Source organism: Perca fluviatilis, chromosome 23 (assembly GCF_010015445.1).
Source record: "Perca fluviatilis chromosome 23, GENO_Pfluv_1.0, whole genome shotgun sequence".
Lineage (NCBI taxonomy): Eukaryota > Metazoa > Chordata > Actinopteri > Perciformes > Percidae > Perca > Perca fluviatilis.
In genome coordinates, this window is record NC_053134.1 from 14,200,695 (window position 1) to 14,220,100 (window position 19,406).

The 19,406-nt window shown below is 40.4% G+C and overlaps 1 long non-coding RNA gene across 1 annotated transcript in view; it reads right to left on the reverse strand.

Annotated features, from left to right (window-relative positions):
* LOC120553016 overlaps window positions 1–18,904 on the reverse strand; it is a 40,854-nt gene extending 21,950 nt beyond the window's left edge. Inside the window, exons 1-2 of the long non-coding RNA XR_005638083.1 lie at window positions 18,631–18,904; window positions 18,290–18,368 (exon numbers count right to left, since the gene is read on the reverse strand). This is a non-coding gene — a long non-coding RNA (uncharacterized LOC120553016). The remainder of the gene's footprint in view (window positions 1–18,289; window positions 18,369–18,630) is intronic.
* Between the last annotated feature and the right edge of the window lie 502 nt (window positions 18,905–19,406).

Here is a 19,406-nt window from a genome sequence, read left to right on the forward strand (position 1 = left end):
ACTCAAATATTTACTTACTTACTCCCTCAGGGTGTGTGTGCCTGAACTTAAACCATCTGTTCACATAACCGAGGCTCATGCTATCACACACTGGGTCTCTATGTGCTCCAGCCAATTTTAGGTGACACTATTAGAAGCCACACGTAAGTGTGTGTGTACCAGCTACCGTGGGTCTACCAATCTGAAAAAGTCCATTAATTTTCCACACCTGGACTAGATGATGGGTACAAGAGGTATCACAAGCAGACATCATATTTGGAAAGGAAAAGTTGTCTGTAGCTTAACTATTGGGCAACATTTCCCATCAGTTCATCATGTGATGAGCCGTACACATGCGTTACCTCATTTACCGCCTGGAGTCCGCAGCAACACTGGCTTCTACAGCGGGCAGCTATCAGCCAGCAGGTTATACAACAGTGTGAACACCACTAGATGTCTGGAGGAGAAGACACATTAAAGTTTACAGTTGAAAGTCTTTAAAGAATAGCAGGTGGACAAAGTGACAAGAACGTTTCTAGGAATGAATGAAGGCAGATATGGATGCACAAACTCCACGCTCAACTCTGGTGTTGACAGTATTTTGTGATTTATTTGGAATCGCTTGTCGGCTCTGAGACACATTTTCAAAGCAAACAGACTACATGATGACACTGATGTCCACATTTCCAAAATCTATACATCTCAGCTGTCTTAAGATTGAAAAGCAGCCGCCTTCTTGTCAAGACTGAAGCGAATAAATAAAAACTATGTGTGACTCTTCATTTCAAGAATTCTTCTTCTTCATCTGACCAAAGGATGTAGTGAGAAAGGCCTGTGGACCAGTATAAGATAACACAACAACCTCTTTAACTATAAATGTCAATAACAATCTCAATACTCATGCCAAAACTTAAAATGAACTTCAAACATGTCGACCTGAAGCGTACTGAGAATCAAATATTCATGATCTCACCATAAGAGCAACTACGGATCAGTCACACTGATGCTAACAAGGGGGGTATGAAGTAGATGTAACAGACGGTGGGTGAGGCAGAGCAAACACTGCGGCAGCAGCTGCTCTCTGCAGTACAACCATTAAGATGGGAGGAGGCGACCCTCCTAGGAGGAGGCGCATAATGAATGTGCATTGGTGGCGCGCCTCAACATCTGTGCACCCCAAAGCCCCGCCATACCTTCACCTTTTTGTAGATACACCCATCTTCTGCTTCTTTTTTTATTTGTTCAACTTTCATGTTCTTTTTAACTGCATTTTATGTGAAACCGACGGCGACATGAAAAAGGTGGTAGAAAGTTAAAACACTAAAGAGATAGAGACAGAGAGGGGGGAAGTGTTAGGCGGAGGAGGAAGAGCGTTCCCCCCCCCCCCCCCTCACAACTTTTCTTTGGGGGCTTCTTATAAACCAACCATCTATCTCCATTATGCCCCCAAAATTGCTATTTGTCGCTTTGCGGGGAAGAAATAATCAATATGTCTTGTGGGGGCAGCGAGCGCATTAGAGGAAGCAAATTGATGTCTCTCGCCCCAGCGCTCCTCACCCAGCACACTGCACCACAGCTAATGGGAAGCCTCGCTGGCTGGCAGACAGGGAGCCAGCATGTGTGTGCGTATGTGTGTCTCAATGCACATGAGTGAATGAATGAGCGAGTGGTCAGGCAATAGGGAATTTGTTAATGCAAAGTGAATGCCAGTGTTTGGCTTTGTGTTTGTGTGCTCATGTGTTTGTGTGTGTGGGCAAGTACACCAGCATCCAGTGAGTGTGTGTGTGTGTGTGTGTGTGTGTGTGTGTGTGTGTGTGTGTGTGTGTGTGTGTGTCCTGTCTGTTTGTGTGTGTCCAGTGCCGACACAGCCTTATCTCTCCCAGCCATCCGGTTTTAGGTCTTTGGGCTGTCAGAGGCAGATAGCCCTGTCACTACCGCAGCATCCCCTTCCCCCGAGAGCCTTGAAGGCTTCCTATACCGACTGACACTTGCAGAAAATCCTCACCTGATAAGTGCATTGCAGACGGACGTGACTGGCCCAGTAGTCTATCTCCTCTGCCCGGCTTTTATTTCATTACACTTCTCTATCATTCTCGACCACAGGCAAGAGAAAGTTAAACATCCTTTTCTTGATTTCGAAAACATCTGTTTTTCATCCAACAACTGCAATTTGTTTAATCTGCTGTCTCGATGTTGTTGGTTTGACCCTCGTCAGTATTGGCTGAGTGTTAGAAGAATTTTATTTGCAGAAAAATGTATAAAACTTAAAAGGTGAATGCAGGGGCTGAGACTCGTGTGCTGGGTATTAGTGATGAGTTACCCCAGTCATTTTTGCATTTTATATTTTTGCATTTAACTGCATTTTATTGCATTGCACCCACAAATCTATATTTAGTCTCTGGATTACACAAAGCACCTTTTTCTAATCAACGGCTGCAAACTGCAACAAGTATTATTCCGTTTGAGATTTTTCTCTTCATCTATGAAGGACAAACCTCTCTTGTTCTATCAAATTTGGGCATAGGTACTGAGAAGGCCTAAATACCAGGGTTTCCAAGCTATGGGGTATAGCTTTATATCTGTAGGAAGCACTGTGAGCTACAGTACTGGATACTGTTTGGAGACAACTTGGTCAATTGCTCATTTTGACTTCTATTAGTGTTTTTCTGAGTTTTTTTTTTATCCATTTATCTTTTCAATTTCTTTGTTCATTTTCTAAAAGGTTTAAGTGAGATTCAAATCTTGTGCGTCCCTGCTTGTTCTTTAGAGGTCCACTGTAAATGCAAAAAGCACAAATGCAAAACTGATGCAACAGAATAACATCACTGTCACTGCATTATGATATGAAAAATGAATATGTAAATAGTGTGACTGATACTATGAAAGTCAGAGAATACATTAATCTTTCTGTCACACACACACACACACACACACACACACACACACACACACACACACACACACACACACACACACACACACACACACACACACACACACACACACACACACACACACACACACTCTCTATCTCTGGCTGTGTCATCGAAGTGCTCAGATGGCTATGTGTCGCATTTCAGACAGAGGACGGGGGGCATCACAACAGGATTCTCGATTATCCATTTATTCGCTGCAGAGGGCATTAGGGGCCTGTCAATCCTCATTTACCCAGGCTGCACTTGCACAAAATTAGAGCCATGACCACACACAAATTCGGCATTGGCTGATTTTGTGATTTCTTTAACACAGTTTAATATTTTTATGTTCTTTTCCTTATGTGTTAAATCCAAATGTATTCTGATTAAGAATTAAATTAAAGGATACTAATCCCATGAAAAAACCAACAATGTTTTAGTCTGTCTCTCAATACTTTCAGACTCAGCCCCAAGATGTAAATATTTAAAATTGGATGACAAATGTAAATTTCTATATTTAAAAATAGTCATAGCTTACTAACACTGCTGGGCACTATAGTTTTTGGCAAACATTACTCAAACTGGAGGAAATAGTGTATTTGTTGGGGACTGTTTACAGTTGCAGATTAATAATGTATTTGAAGCATCATATTTTGAAGCATCAGGACGTTGGGACTGACTTAAATTACAGTGCCCATGTTCATTATAGTCACCCAAGTCAACATTGTCAACACTAAGTTCCCACTATTATTCAGAAAAGGACAAATATTTGGTTTGAAAATTCCAAATTTTTCCCATTAAGACATGTGGGATATGCCGGTAGGAGTATGCGTCACAATTTGGTTTGTTCCCGCAGTTTACGACCTCCTGCCAGTTTACAACTTACGGTCAGCTATGTGCGTTGCTATGGTTGTTGTACACAAACCAACCAGCCAACAGTTCGCAAGGCTTGGGTAATGATGAGTGCCTAAAAGAAAAGAAGGAGAGACGCACCTACATTTAAACATTATGAAAGACTTTGATATTAACAGGCTTTTGCATATGCGCAAATTTCGCAATGCCGACCTGTTCAAGAAGGTGGTTAAAGGAATGAAAGAGGGAGGCTGTGTTCGCACGGTCCAATAAGTCCGGACAGCTACGTTGCACGGCTGCATGGAAACGGGAATATTAGTGGTATATTCATTTTCATTAGCCATGTGAACAGCTCAGTAGAATAATATTGTCTTTTTCAGAACAAGTGCAAAACCCCGAATATTTTCAGCAAGCAAACGTAGTCAGTGTGACTTGATGTGTTTTTGGACAACAATGGAAGTCTGAAATACATTCGCTGGCATTAGAAAATGTTACTGGTGTGTATTTTTGGGACCATTAAGCTCGGCAGCATCCAGCGTTTTGCTTTGTTGCAATATCTTTGTTGTGGTGTCTTTTCACTGCACTTCCCAGAGTTCACCTGTCATTCAGTTTCTCTTAAAATTTTCTTTTGATTAACTTTCTGTGTAGAGTTTGCCTACTAGGTTTCCTCCTGGTGCTCCTGGTTTTCTCCCACAGTCCAAAGACATGCTGATTAGGTTAACTGCTTATAGGTGTGAATGAAGGTGTGAATGGGCCTTTTTCTACAAAATGTCTGCCATTTTGACTTGTCATAGTAGATAAAGCACAGGTGTTAATAACATTAACGGTCACTCTGTTCTATTCAAGCGCTAAATTGAATCCAGTCAGCGCTTTTCCTCCTGGACATGTCAAAATGTATTTTCTGCCTCTAAAAAAAAGGCCTATGGCTTGTCTATATATGTCAATTCTGTGATAGAGTGATGACTTGGCCAAAGTGTATAAGGTATAGATACTGGCTAGATGTAACTTGTTGATGAGTTTCGGTGGGTTCTAAGGCACTGTTTTCATTTCAGATGCGTTTTCTGCAGGTGAGAGGAAGCTGCTCACTGTTCAGAAATTCTCCGTCCTACTGTAAAACTTACTACATTGTCTCCTACAATGTAACAAAAAAGTGTTAGAAGAATCATTCCACTACCAGCTGCATATGACAAACACAACAATTGTGCGTCGCTGCAGGTAATTCATGGCTTTGACGGATACCGAATCAAGGCTGTCACTGCACAGAAGAAACCATGGCAATTAGAAAAGCCCTGTGTGTGAGTTGGCTGCTGCATGCACCGCTGGGCATAAATGAGTCTAGCAGCCCAGGCAACGTAGGCAGAGCTTTAACACAACCACGGCAGACACGCCTAAGACTCCCATTGTGCCTCTCGCTAATCCATTTCCACCCTAACAAGCTGCTGCCTTCGAACCCAGCCATCCAACCGCAAGCCTGTCCACCGTCTGCTGGGCTTGGTACAGCTCCAGTATTCTGACTTTCAGCAGCCATTTTAAGCTCTCTCTGGCAACACTCGCCCTCCTCTGTGTTGAAACAAAGCTGTAATGGTTTAGCATTGAAGTGCTGCTACTGTACTTGTTTAGAATGCATGTGTTGAAAGTGGCTGGCCGTGAGTGTGTCTTATTAATCTGTTTATTTTTAGTCAGTGTATCAAAAGTGAAATTCTGGCATGTAATAGAGGAAATCGGTGTCACATTTACAAAAGATTTAGTCTCATAGAAACGTACATTTGAAGATTGGCTGAAATAAAATGGTCAGAAAATGCAGACAGCAGTATTATACTGTATTGTCAAGCCAGAATAGAAAGCTGTCCTCTGCATTACCTTAAAGTCTTATATATTTTTCTCCCTTCAAGACTGCATGTTGATTACTTCACTCTGTGTGGAGCTCAGGAGACTGTTGTCACCAATAGAGGTACAAACGGAAAGAAAAAAAAAATAATAAAGCAGTGGAGACACCACAGAGAAATGAACAGTGCATTTTCTCTATTGAGCTGAAAATTGTGGAGGCACTTGAACATCACTATTTATTGTCCTCGCAGCCGAGAATGTCACCTCAGCTGAAAAGAGCGGAGCAGCGAACAAATAAACAAAATGAATACGAGCATTCAAACCCTTTCTGTGTGTGTGACTGCTTTAAATAAGGTTGTTATTGAAAATCTCGGAAGAAATTAAGGAGAGTTTTGTTTAATTCTTTTTAATACTTTGTGGTTTGGTAGGCGTTTTGTGTCTTAGCCTGACTGCACTTCTTATCCCACCTGTTATCAAAGTGACAAACTTCCCTTTGGGCTTGAGCACCGGCATACTCCCACACAGAGACACTGGATGTGATGAGATAAAATGAGATGGGAGAGATGATACAATACGTTACAGGGGGAAGCAGCATCAGGTGACTCAGCTTACTGAGGAGTCGCTGTCTACTCTGTAAATGCAAAGTCTTAAAAGTAAAACTTTTTTGTTGTTAGTTCTGCTCTCTTTCATCTTTGTAATAAAGTACAAATACCATTCAACTAATCTCAGGGCAGTTTCCTAGAAATGTTAGTGTGTAGGGGGATTTCTTTTTCTGAACCCTCTCTAATGAATCTGTAACTCTTAACGTGTAAACTAAATTTTAAATAGTGAATGAAAGTCAGTGAAACAGGAGCCACAGTAAAATGTGTGTTAAACAAGATTGCTAATGGAAAATAGGGTTCAACAAAAATGTGTTTCTTCAAGCAACTGACTTTCATAATTTGTCTTTTTTTAAAAAGGCATTTTGCCTTCATTTAGATGGATAGAGGTGACAAGAACTAAGAGAAGATGGATAGCACGCAACAAAAGGCCTCTTGTTGGAATCAAACCAGGGACATTGCACACATGGTCAGCATCTAAAGCCACCAGGAAACCCCAACTTTCACTTAAATTTTCTTTATTGAGAGAGATGACCGTACAGTACAAAGGTGACAGGAAATGCGGGAAGAGAGAGGAAGCAGCAAAGGTTGGGCCTAAACCAGTAGATATTGCATTTACATAAGCGTCTTAAGATTTTTGCCCCCCTAGGGCACCTTGAATTTAACATTTCAAACACAACATGGTCTTTTATATAAGATTAGGCCTGTTGTATCGCCACAACGCAACAGGACATACTTCTTTTTCCAGCCACAAGCAGCAAAGCAGTTCAAAGCAGTGTGATATTTTTCAAATGAAGATGAAAGTCAGTGGTTGTTTATTTCACCTGCAGTTTGACTGTCTGCATGTACGGTAAGACTAAAGCAATGTTTTTTTGTTTTTTTACAATGTTTGAATTAATAGTCACACAAAATAGAAATTCCATATAAACCTAGCCTACTCTGCTGCTGAAAACAAACAAAGAGGCGTTTAAGATCAGTATAGTAAGGATTTTCTGTCCTGCTACTGCTAGTTTAAAAAAAAAAATCTACTCATATTCAGACTGATAGTAATATACAGTACATTATTTTAAAATGAGATATTTCTCTTTCATTCAAATGAGCTGCAAATATTCCATACCACACATGAAAGAAAGAGAAGAGTGTTTTATAAATTTATGGAGAAGATGTAAATACAAGTGTTGGTCAAATGCTCACAGCTGACCATTATAAGGTGTAGAGAAGAGGTAAGAAGAAGCTGAAATATGGTTGTATAAATGCCCTTTCAGATTGGTTTTGAGTCCCTATAGCTTGAAACTTTTGTTAGTGACCGGTTGCAAGGTGTGTGTAAGTTTTTCAATCTGAAAAATACACCTCAAATGTGTTTCCTTGTGAAATATTACTTTGCAAAGTTTTAAAGCAATCGAAGAATTCAAGATAATGTTTGAGTACTAAACAGACAGAGCATTAATGTGATTTCTACAACATATTTTTTGCCTCAAATTTGCACAGCTGCACCCGTGTCTCGGAGCCCTTCAGTGTCAGTCTGTTCAAAGTAACTGCTTCTTAGCACAAAGGCAGACACAGTGAATATGAACAGAATAAGCTTCCAGACAATAAAAAGGCAGCACATCAATAACTGCTGGGCTGGGCTTAGTGGGGGGGCTTATTGGTTTAATTCTCAAAATACACTGAGATGGGAGACTGCATAAGAACAAACAACTGAAGGGGGTGTAAGCTTGTGCTCAAAATCCAATCTAGCATCTTTTTCAGCACGTACAACAGGCCTAGTACAAATATTAGCACTACTATTGGGAAGCAATCTGGCTGTCACCATATTGCTGTTGTTTTTTTTAGCAGAAGCGTCAGTAAACAGAGCTGAACAGACACTGAATTCTGTTTTGCTGCTCTAGGAGAGGTTGTACTGGTAATGAGCAGTAAGTTCAATGGCTTCCATCCTTACTGCCGCTGTGCCTCGGCTGGCTTGTGCAGCGCCCTGGAACAATGGCATTGTTTGTGTGTTATTTCAGTTGAATGTCATATTGTCTAGAGTGTTAGCACACTGAGCAGAACGGCGTGGAGGGTGGCATGTTAGAGTAATCCCATTACTTCTGTGTGGCAGCTAATCGTCCTCTATAGCCATGTTTCCATCCACCGGATTTTGTTTTTAGTTACATTTCTGAATTGAAATGCAATTGCTTCAGTTTTCCTCACATTCGTTACATTTAGCAAACACATGTTTTATCATGAGAGACTTTGTTCAGTATTTATTTCAGATAACATCAGAACATGGAGAGATGTTTGTTGGTAGAATTGAAACAGAACCTGTGATGTGTCCTCCAAACACTGGAGAAGTAAACACTAAGACAAATAACACTGGGAGTCAGCCAGAAAGAAAAGCAGACAATCCGACACTGAACAAGAGAACACATACAGGTGGTAACGAGGGACAGGTGACATTAGGGCTGACGAGGAACACATCAGGGCGGGGCAGACAATCAAAGGCGGGAAAACACACAAGGCAGGTAGACAAACAAGACATAAATAAAACAGGAAACTAAAGCCTACCTCACACTAGAAGACTTTGAAAAGAGTAAAGTCTGACACCATCTCACATCTAAAGACAATCATCTCACATCTAACGTTAAAGACTATCATAAAATCTACGATAATATCATAAAACCTACGATAATATCATAAACGTTTGATTTTGTCGGAACGTCAAGATGGGAAAAAGACTGACTCGGACTGAGTTTTATGACCACCTCACACCAAACGATTGACGATGGGAGCGCTTCCCAACTTTAGCAAGACTCTCATGATTTAATTCCGATATTGGCAATACTGCAAATCTGCAACAGTGGAACCACTTAAAAAGTAATTTGGTGTCAGGTCGGCATAACAAAACCCAGGATCATGACAGATCTAGCTTTGGATTTTAAAGCAATAAGCAAACACCACATTGGCAGGGCTGTAGCTACCACTGAGGAGTCATGTACTCTGTGATATCCATTTTATTGTGTATAATGACATAGGATACAGATATTATATGTTATGGATTTTTAAGGTTCATTTAAAAAAAAATTTTAAACATAATTTGACTGTTTTTAGGTGCAAAACTAATGTAGAATTTAGGAATCTCCACCAGAATTACACAGTTGGAATCAGACAACGCGTTCTCACTCCCAACTCGTCATATACGGCAGCTTGGTCAGTGGCGCTCAGCGTCTGTACAGACGCACAAGGAACCCTCAACTGCTCGACTGTGTGAGATAGCTGAGTTTGGTTGGTAGTCAAACTTTTTTTTTTTATACTGAATGGGTTCTTTTGGGAGAATTTGACCATACTATTTCTAAAATCTTGGCTATGGTCCAGCACAGTTGGCAGCACAGGATTACAACCACTTGTTACTTTTTAAAAATGTTATATATTTGTTACTCCCAAAGTGGCACTGGTGAGACTGAGAGCAGTTTTGTGTTGGTAAACCTGCCATTTGGGGGAAGCAGAACAACCTGCAAACAAAACAAAAATTATAGGCAAACGTTTTCGTTAACAATTGCCTAATTAAACATCCAGCAGATAGGGAGCAACTTCAGCATTTATTTGGAGTTGTGTTTTTGACCACCTCATGAATCTAAGTCCAATATTCACTCTCCTACTCCTAATATCTGTTTAAGTGGGCCATAGGCTCAATTACCATTATGTTACCTCATTCGGCAATAGATAGGGACTTAACAGAATTTTTTTTTTAATTAAATTATTTGATATCATTACTTTTAAAAAGTAACTTTCCCCAACACTGGGGACATATTGTTAATAATCTGAATATCTATTTCTAATGCAAACACACACCCATACTGATGTGTACACACAGGGACATCTTGGTAAACATGTCTCTGGATTCTTGCCCTGGATAAAACCGACGAATTTCCCTCAGTGATAATTTAAAGCCTCTCTCTTAGGCAGGAGCACTGACGTCTATTAGATCTATAAATCATGTCGGGCGAGAGGGGTAGTAGTGGGGGGTGTGCAGTGAGAGCTCAGGGTCGTAAATCTCATTACCTGAGACTGCTGCCGACCCCCACCCCCTGTCCTCAATCTCTCCTATTATCAGCTGACCTTGACCGCCGAGGCAGACACTTACACTCAATCAGGGCTGCAGAGGGTGCGCGTTTGGCGCTGTGTGTGCGTGTGTTTACCTGTCACATTTTTGTCGTGATATTTGGAGCCCCCACGTCCCCCTCCCTATCTTAAATGAGGTCCCAGGAATTTTTTAAATGGAAATATCTGTTTATTTTTGCTCCTGTCATTGGCTTCTTTCCATCGAGCTTGCCCCTCACTGGCTCTTTGAGACACACACACACACACACACACACACACACACACACACACACACACACACACACACACACACACACACACACACACACACACACACACACACACACACACACACACACACACACACACACACAAATATTTTAGGACTGTACAATCAGAACTTCTGTTGAATTGAAAAATATGCCTCATTCGCTCAATTTAATTATTTAAACATTATTAAAACAAAATAAATGAGAGCACCTGTAAAGGCTAGTAGTCCTTGATAAAATGATAATTTATCATCACAAATGGCCTATATGGTGAACTTCAGCTTATGAGTTTTTTCTTTTGTGAAATAGGTTCAATTTCTCCCAAAAGCCCAAAAAATAGAGCAGGCTCAGACTTTTTACTCTGGTTACTGGACAGATTGAGTCTGTCCTCAGTTCTGGATTGCTGAGTCACTTTCCGAACTGCTGTAAAACGGCTAATAAACGCACACCTGTAAGCACACCATGGTTCATTTAAAGTCTAATGATCTGATGTTAAAACACAGTGTAACACTCATGCTTTACCTGTCTGTCAGAGAAGAACAGCAGAATATGATAATGTATCCTTATAGCATCATGCATTTATTTTCTATCTATTACTTTTGACTTTTCAGAAGCAAAAATCAGCATTATTTTTTAGCCATGCTTGTGGCATGGCTTTACGGATGGCAATATCGGTCTGTCAGTTGGTCGGCCGACCACTTTGATCCAGACTCAAATATCTCAACACAATGTTTGAAATTTTGTAAAGACATTCATGGCCCCCAGAGGAAGAATCCATGTGACTTCGGTGACTTTTCCTTGTGCTACCAGCAGGTTGACATCTGTGGTTTTAAGTGAAATACCATGCTAACTATTGGATGAATTGCAATGGCATTCCCCATCAGCCTTTTTATGATTTAAAATCAGGTCTACTGACATAGCTTTAACATAAGCATTGTTTTCTTGTAAAACTCTGAGCTTGTCTGTTGAGCAACGCATTTTTCAAAATGAAAATCTAAAATGATACTTTGCTAGTATATTTTCTAACAATGGTTGTGTCTATTGGTTGAAAAGCCTAATATGTAGTCAATTTTTGTACAACCTGCTTTGGCAGTACTGTATCAACATACTTGTTGAAGCCAAAAAAAGCATTCAAACCACAAATATTGTAATTACATAGCGTGTGCTTTGCCAGCTGTGTGCTGCTGTTCTGTCTTTCATTACAAAGTGGTATATTACGGTTTATAAAAGCAATTATTCAGTTGAACTTGCCGTGGTTTTCTGCTTTTTCGCAACGCCAAGCAACACTTCTGCTACTACTAGAAATACGTCAACCCTCGGCTTCTCACTGCAACTTTAGTTAAGTTCATAACTTGACACCTGCTCACATCACAAGTTGGATCTCTAATCACCACAGATGGAACGAGCGCAGGTATATGTACGACGGCCAGCAATCACAGCTCCTGCTACAGGAATATTTACCTTTGGCTGCAGCAGTTACATAAACTTGGCAAAACTTCGACAAATGAGAACAATAGTCCTGTCCTGGTCACATAGGGTGAAATTTCTTTTTGTTGTGTAAATCAAGCCTCTGGCAGCGCCCTTGGTTTCTGTGCTGCCTGGCTGAGATCTCCTACTGCGTTTTGACTACCAGCACCAGTGAAACAGACATAATGAATGTTAGACTTCCAAACAGAGTCTGGCGCTGCTTGCCGTCTCCATATTTCTCCCACTTTCTGTCAGTTGTTTGTTTGTTTCTCTCCCTCCTCCTCCTCTTTTGCTTTCTCTCTTTCTTTTGTGTTTTCTTGCTAACCCTGTGCACCTAAGCCTCTCACTTCCTCTCTAAAAGCACACATTGCTGTGATTTTGTGCCATTAAAAAAATCATTCCGCATAATACCACGTGTCTCCTTAGGAACATGGCAGTATGTCCTCAGTATGTAATCAACTGTAGTCTTTCAAAGAAACAGAAACGATTAAGCTGCTGACAAAAATCATTTAATTAGAATTCATCAAATTAAAAGTAACCTCATGTAGAAGTGGAGATAATTCAGTTTGCAGCCTCTTCCTCCTTACATCATATCTTCAACTCCGCTTCCTCCAATGCATCTTAATGGGTTTTCATGCCTGGAGCAGATTGAAGGCTGGAGTTGGAATCTGCAGTATTGTGGTATATATCTGGCTGTTTCAATAATAACTCATATGACAACACTCTGGGCTATCACACAACCCCCAAACTGTCACTGTTCTACCAATGTGCCTTTGGGTCGACTCACCCTGAATAATTTAGCCACAGTAGTCAGCGAGTGAGTTTGCCCAGAGGAAGTTCCTGAAAAGTACATCATGTCTGGCCCGAGGCACGGTTCATGGGATGGAGACAGCTTCAGTGAAGTTTGCTGGCTGAGGATGTGCCCAGCACTAATCACTAGTAAATCCAGATATATCAGGACATAGTCTATATCCATGACATTACACTTCTGGGATTCTTCAGGAAATTCCGCCAGATGAATGTATTTTGCGTTTTCTTCCGCTTTCTTTGTGTTGGAATTTTAAATTCGGTGGATTTATGAGGATTATTGTTGACTGCTCCTCAGATCTCTGCAGGGTAAATTGAGACAGCTAGCTAGACTATGTGTCTGATCTGAGTTTTCTCTCGCACGACTATTTTGCAGCTGCTCTGTGTGGAGCTTAGCACCGTCCATGACAATTCGGATTGGTTTAAATAAATGCCATTAAACCAGAGCAAGTTTTCATCCCATCCCCAAATGCTATGTGGAGTAGCCAGACCCTCCTTCAGCGTGCTTTGTAGGAGGGTCTGGCAAAGCGAGACTAATCAGGACATGACCCGGGGCGAGTGTCTGTGTGTTCGCAAACACTAACATGGAGATAGATTCTGAAATAATCATTCTACCTGGATGGAAACGTCTCAATATGTCTCATTAATGCTGATAGAAACATGTAAGGTTATTTAGGCTGGAATTATCGTTCACACACAAACATCTTTGTGGGTCTATGCAGAGAAGGGTGTTATGGGTAAAAGTAGCTAATAACGCATCATACTTGTTCTTTTAGAATCAAATGTTTTTATTAAATGTAATTTAAAGCGCCCATGGGTTGAATTGGAAAATTGACTGTCTGAAAAAAAAGACACTGAGGTTCACACCAAGGTTATTATAGTTTAGCATTTTTCATAAATTTTTATTATGTTTTGACTTTGTTTTCAAATCCAGTTTAGTTTTAATTAGTTTTTAAAGCGGGTTTGCAAGTTTAGTTTAATTTTTCTTTTTAGAAAATGCTTAGTTTTAGTTTAGTTTTTATTAGTTTTAGACTTTTGTAATATGGGTTATTTGTCAGGGGCAAGATTCAAAAAGGTCAGAAAAAGTACTGTGTAATAATAACTCAACAAAAACATACAAATTTAGAAATATGTATTCACAATGTATTCAACATAACACAAGTACATAAAATGTACATTTGATGAGTACAAATATGTAAACAGTCTACACAAGATGCTGCAGTAAGAGAAAAATGTGTAAGTGACGTGTGCCAGGAAAAAACCTAAATAGCCAATAGACTAAAGAAGACGTACATGAACAGGTGTTTTGAACTTTGGTTCGAGTAAAGTGGCGAACTTTTTGAAGTCAATCGACTCACACAGTTGTGTAGACATCCCAGTATCAATACACATATTAACCCACGCTTCCTCCCGCTTTTGGTGTTCCTGCGTATTTACTAACCAGCAGCTATCGGGTCGACTCACCGGTGAAAGCCCTCCTGTAGTGTTCTCTGTCCTACGGGTGTCTCCGTCATGCTGCCTGGTCCTGTACCCATACATCCATGCCCTGTACCGGGGTTAGCTTCTGTTTTGGGGAAAGGGGGCTTTGCGTTCTCCTTTACCTTGTTTATCTTGCTTCGCAAATGTACTTTAAAATTCGTAAGATTTTTCCGTTTAATAAATTGTCCACATATTTTACCACCTTCCACTGTAAGGCACTTGCTTTTATCTGACACACATAAGTCTATGGTCGGAAATGTCAACTCTGAAAGATATAACGTTATTTGCGCTATGAAAGACATTGACAAAGACGAAAACTAAGGACATTTACTTTTGTTTATTTTATTTTAGTTAGTTTTGCAAACAGTTTTGCCTTGTTTTATTTCAGTTAACGACAATGTTTTGTCCTACCTAGTTTTCGTTATTTCGTTTTGTTTTCGTTAACGATTATAACCTTGGTTCACATCAATTCCCCCTTCCACATAAATCAAACAAAAATGAAATGGAACAAACCAATTTCCACCTGGATCGTCTAATTTTTTTCTATAAACAAAAGAAATCCTATCTTATCAGAATAATTTTAAAGATGCAACAATCACATGAAGAGCTCTATGTGATTACTCAACACAAGAGCGCCACCCTTGTCAGAACATTCATATCTGGAGACTGCAATTTTGGACTACTGTATCATCCTGTACACATACCCGAATAGTCAATAATGAAGTGTCTTACGCGAAGCTCAAGGCTTTGTTATGTCCTGTAGGAGTCAACTACAACATTGGTAAGAATTAGTCTTGCATTGCCAGACCTATCTCTGCGTTTAGCTTTCTAGCTCGAAGTTTGTTGTTTCCTGAGGTGACCAGAGTTTGAGAACGCAACACACAGAGAGCGGATGGCGATGGACATCTGGCGCATGATGTCACGCAATTATCCTGGAAATGTACTTCCATTGATCCAGACTAGGTAAGAACTAAATGATAATATTTTACTGTGAAAAAGTCATATACGGCTTTTAAGTCTGTCTTCAGTGCTATACCACCTGTACATTCCATTTTAAAGCCAAATACATAGTTTTTTTTTATTACATCGTTTTCACGGTCTTGCACATTGATCATTACATGTAGTCAACTTTTCCATCAATTAATCTATTTGTTATATTTGCCTGTTCAGTGTCACTGGGGCCTTTAGCCAATCCCAGCATGCATTGGGAAAAAGGCAGGACACACACACACACAACACACACAACCACACACAACCACACACAACCACACACACACACACAACACACAACACACACACACAGCGTCCTGTTCCGCTCTGCCAGGCTCTCAGGACCACCTGAGGGTACCACATCACAGGTTTGTTTTTCCTGTATCTGCTCCATCAGAGAGGAGCAAGCCTCATTAGTGTGTGGCCCCTGTAGGGTCCTAGGGCCCCAAAACCCAAACAGCCAACCTACAGTGGCCCCTTGGGCCCTGAGCCCAAAACACAACAAATCACTGAAACAAAAACGTGTGCTAGCATCCCTAATGCCCAAATCTTTACACTTCAAAAACACAATTATGCTAATGCCAGGAATCATTTGCCATTCCAACTCTGATTTAATGCGGCCTTTTAGTGGGGAAAGCTAATTAGAGGCTTTAATTAACATGTGCGACACAAACTGAAGAGCAGTGCGAAGGAGCCTGTCGATCATGGAGGAGCACAGCGAGAGCGGTGAAAGAGGGAGAGCGAGAAAGGGAAGTCTGAAAGCTATGCAAATGAGTCGAGGGAGCGCCACAGGGAGGCGTGGATATCTGCCGCTACAACGGTTTCTGTAAATATCACCGTGACCCGTAGACAGAGTGGAGCTAGCTCATTAACACAGATTGGAAGGTGTCACCAGAATTCAGGCCACGAGGGTCAGCGCTGATACAATGCAACCTGAGCTGAGGGTACCATCATTAAACCTGGGACAAAACACAGGATATAAGCTCATGCACTGTAATGCAGATATTCCATTGCAGTCACATCATCCTTTACTGTATACAGTAAGGACCTCAGGGTGGATGGCCCAGTGCACTGCTGGAAACTCACTATACCGCTATATTGTGCCTCTGTAGCTGCAGATATATTTGCTGCCCAAATGCACACTGTGATTGCATTTATAGGCTTCTCATTAACACAGATTGGAAGGTGAATTCTACACAACTCTGCATTATTGTTGCACAACTTGAGCTCAGGATATCATCATCATTACAACAGGTAGCTACGAGCAGAAAGTGAAAATAATCACCTTGGGTTTTTGCAGCGCTGCAGTTTTCCCCCTGAATATAAACTAGGCCACAGAAAATAGGAAATTGAAAAAGAAGATTGGAGCTGAAAATAGAAAAAGTCAAGGAAATGTGGCTGTTAACGCCTAAGCTTTTACTCTGTTTTCACTTAGATTGACATTTTCACAAAGTTCTGCTGCACAAGGAATGCACTTAAATATTTAATAGAAAGATGGTTTAGGGCTTTCTTCATTTCTCATTTTTATTGGTGAAAGTACATTTTGTGCCACCAGTTTAAAGTGGTTCTTTTGGGGGGTTTCATTAAAACACATTAGTAATTTCCATACTTGATCTATGTGGTTCTATGTGATCTAATAGTTCTGCTTAAACTATTACCTCCTGATTAGTAGATCATATTTCTTAGCAATCTTAACCATTTTCCATGTTTTACATTTTTCAAAAACAGTACCATTTACGCGAGGTATGGAGTGTTTTAATGTACATTTAATCAAGTGAATGGTTTCTTTCTATTGCAGTTTATGTTGTAGTTTTCAAAGCCACATTGTCGTTTAGTTGATTCAGACTTAACTGTAATGCTCATTCTGTTTTATGCTTTCAATTTAGACTTTGTCTGTAAAAGGTTATATACTGTAGGAAATAGTCATTATTGCTGCAGTGTGAGTCTCTGCAGGCAGAAGTCACTTTGCTTCTACATTGCTGAAGCTCTCAGTGTAGAAATCTGACTGCATACTGTAATGTATGGGCACTACAGGGTTTCCTCTTGGGGATCAATGCAGCGGCAGGGGAGTGAAAGTGAAATGTGCAGCTTGTCTGATGGTTACATGTGTAACCACTTTAAAATTCATAGAAAGAGCAGTCCAGCTAAGTCCTCGGTGAGGATTACAGTTTTGAAGTATTGAGCGTTATTCTCTGAGATCCTGACCTTTTTTCATTCACACTGTAGACTTTCCAAATGTACAGATAAAGACAATAAATAGTAAATGTATTATTAGAATTAAAGTTGCACATTTCAAGAAATCAATCCCGGTTATTGACATTATTTGTGTTCTGTATATATTTTTTAGCAATAGCCATTTAAGGTAATGTAACGCAATGGGTTTGTCATCGCCAACATTAATAACAAATGTGTGTACAAGACATTGTTTTGCATTTTTTGCCAGCAGGTCAGTTTGACATATTTCAGGGAGTAATGAAAGAAGGAGCAGCCACAGTGAACCTCCAACTCCTCATCAAGGTAATCAGGTTATCTATGTCCTGCTGTTGTGCTGAAAACTACATCCGCCGTATGCAGCATGAAATTAGATTGTGGCTGCCGCTTTTATTGACTGACCCCTTTTATTAAAACAACATGAGTCTGTAAGCAGATACACCAGCTGCTCTTCTGTTGTGTTTCCAAGTGTCTGCTTAAAGTGTTAAATCACACAGTGTTACACACTACCACACTTGCTGTCGATATAAATCAAGTGGGACTGAAATCTTGAAGGATTTAACATTTCATTCAGTCTTTCTTCTGCAGTAGATCATGTTTAATAAGTAGTGAATGGAAACCTTGAAGCTATGACCAGAACACTACTTATGAAACCCCATAAATACACTGAGGGATCACTTGTCTTGTCATTCTGAACAAATCGAATACTGCTCACACTTTATAATGGCTGATCTAAACTTTCGGCTACCATCCGTCATTTCAAGGATCTTTGTTATTAATCCTTGACAGAAGACAGTGAGAGTATAGTGAGGCTCACCTCTGTGTTCGGTCTTCTGAGGTTCAGTCACAGCCAACAGTCTTCATGGAACATCATGTCCTCTTCACCTGAAGACAAGCTGTACAAAAGGAAAACAAGAAATTCAGTGTTGTAGTAACATCCATCTCATTCCAGCCAAACTAAATGATGATGATGTTTTCACCCTGGAGGTAGAAATATTTGCAAGGCTGCAGTTTCAAAGTTTGAACAAACATGTCCTTAATCCAATGAAATGTTTGGGTAGACTATGAGCTAGTTTACGGTTAAGGGTTTACTCACACCGCTCTCATGCTGTAATATTTGGTTGCAGCAGGCGAAACAGCAGCTTCAATGTACTTTACCTGGCCAGCAGGAAACGGCAGACAGACGCAGTTAGCCACTAGCATGTCAACATAGCAGAATAGCATTTAGCAGCTCAGTCAGATTTGTTTTCTTCAGAAGTTGGTGGAGACTTAAAACTAGCTAAAAAGTGAAAGTGAATATTTGACTTTTGGCAAGAAAAGCAACTTCCAAATGAATGCTTGTGATGCTCCGTGTCAGCTGGATGTGCAAATAGGCAGCAGTTTGCTAACATGTTTGCCTTATCAACCTGAAGGGTGATGTGGCCATGTTGTGTTCACGGCTTGATTCTACTGCCCCTAGGTGGCCCAAAAAGTCAGACACTAATTTGCCTGATCTGAACTTAACAGGGCACAGCTGCCACACTTTTGATCTGACAGTTTTCAGTGTCGGTTATTGGCCTGTGTTCTGTTGATTCAACTCAAAAATATAATTGAACATTAGGGAAACATGTATTTTAACGCCTCACTGCTGCATTGTTATGTTAGCTACAGTACTTTTCTGCAGATGTTTTGCACAAGGAGCTCTTTTTGAGTCACTGAATGAACAATGCAGCAGTGTGACATGTATATCAGAGAATCACTCTCAGTGACCATTAAGTGCTTATAAAATGTTTTTTAATAATATAATACAGCAGGAACATATTTGCCTGAGGACAACAGGGATAAATGGCAGTGCATGAGGTGAGCCCATGCTGAGCCTACAAAAAAAACTACAAATCCCACCTGTTTTGAAAAGAACAAGCTTTAAGCAAGTGGTGGAATGTATCTAACTGCAT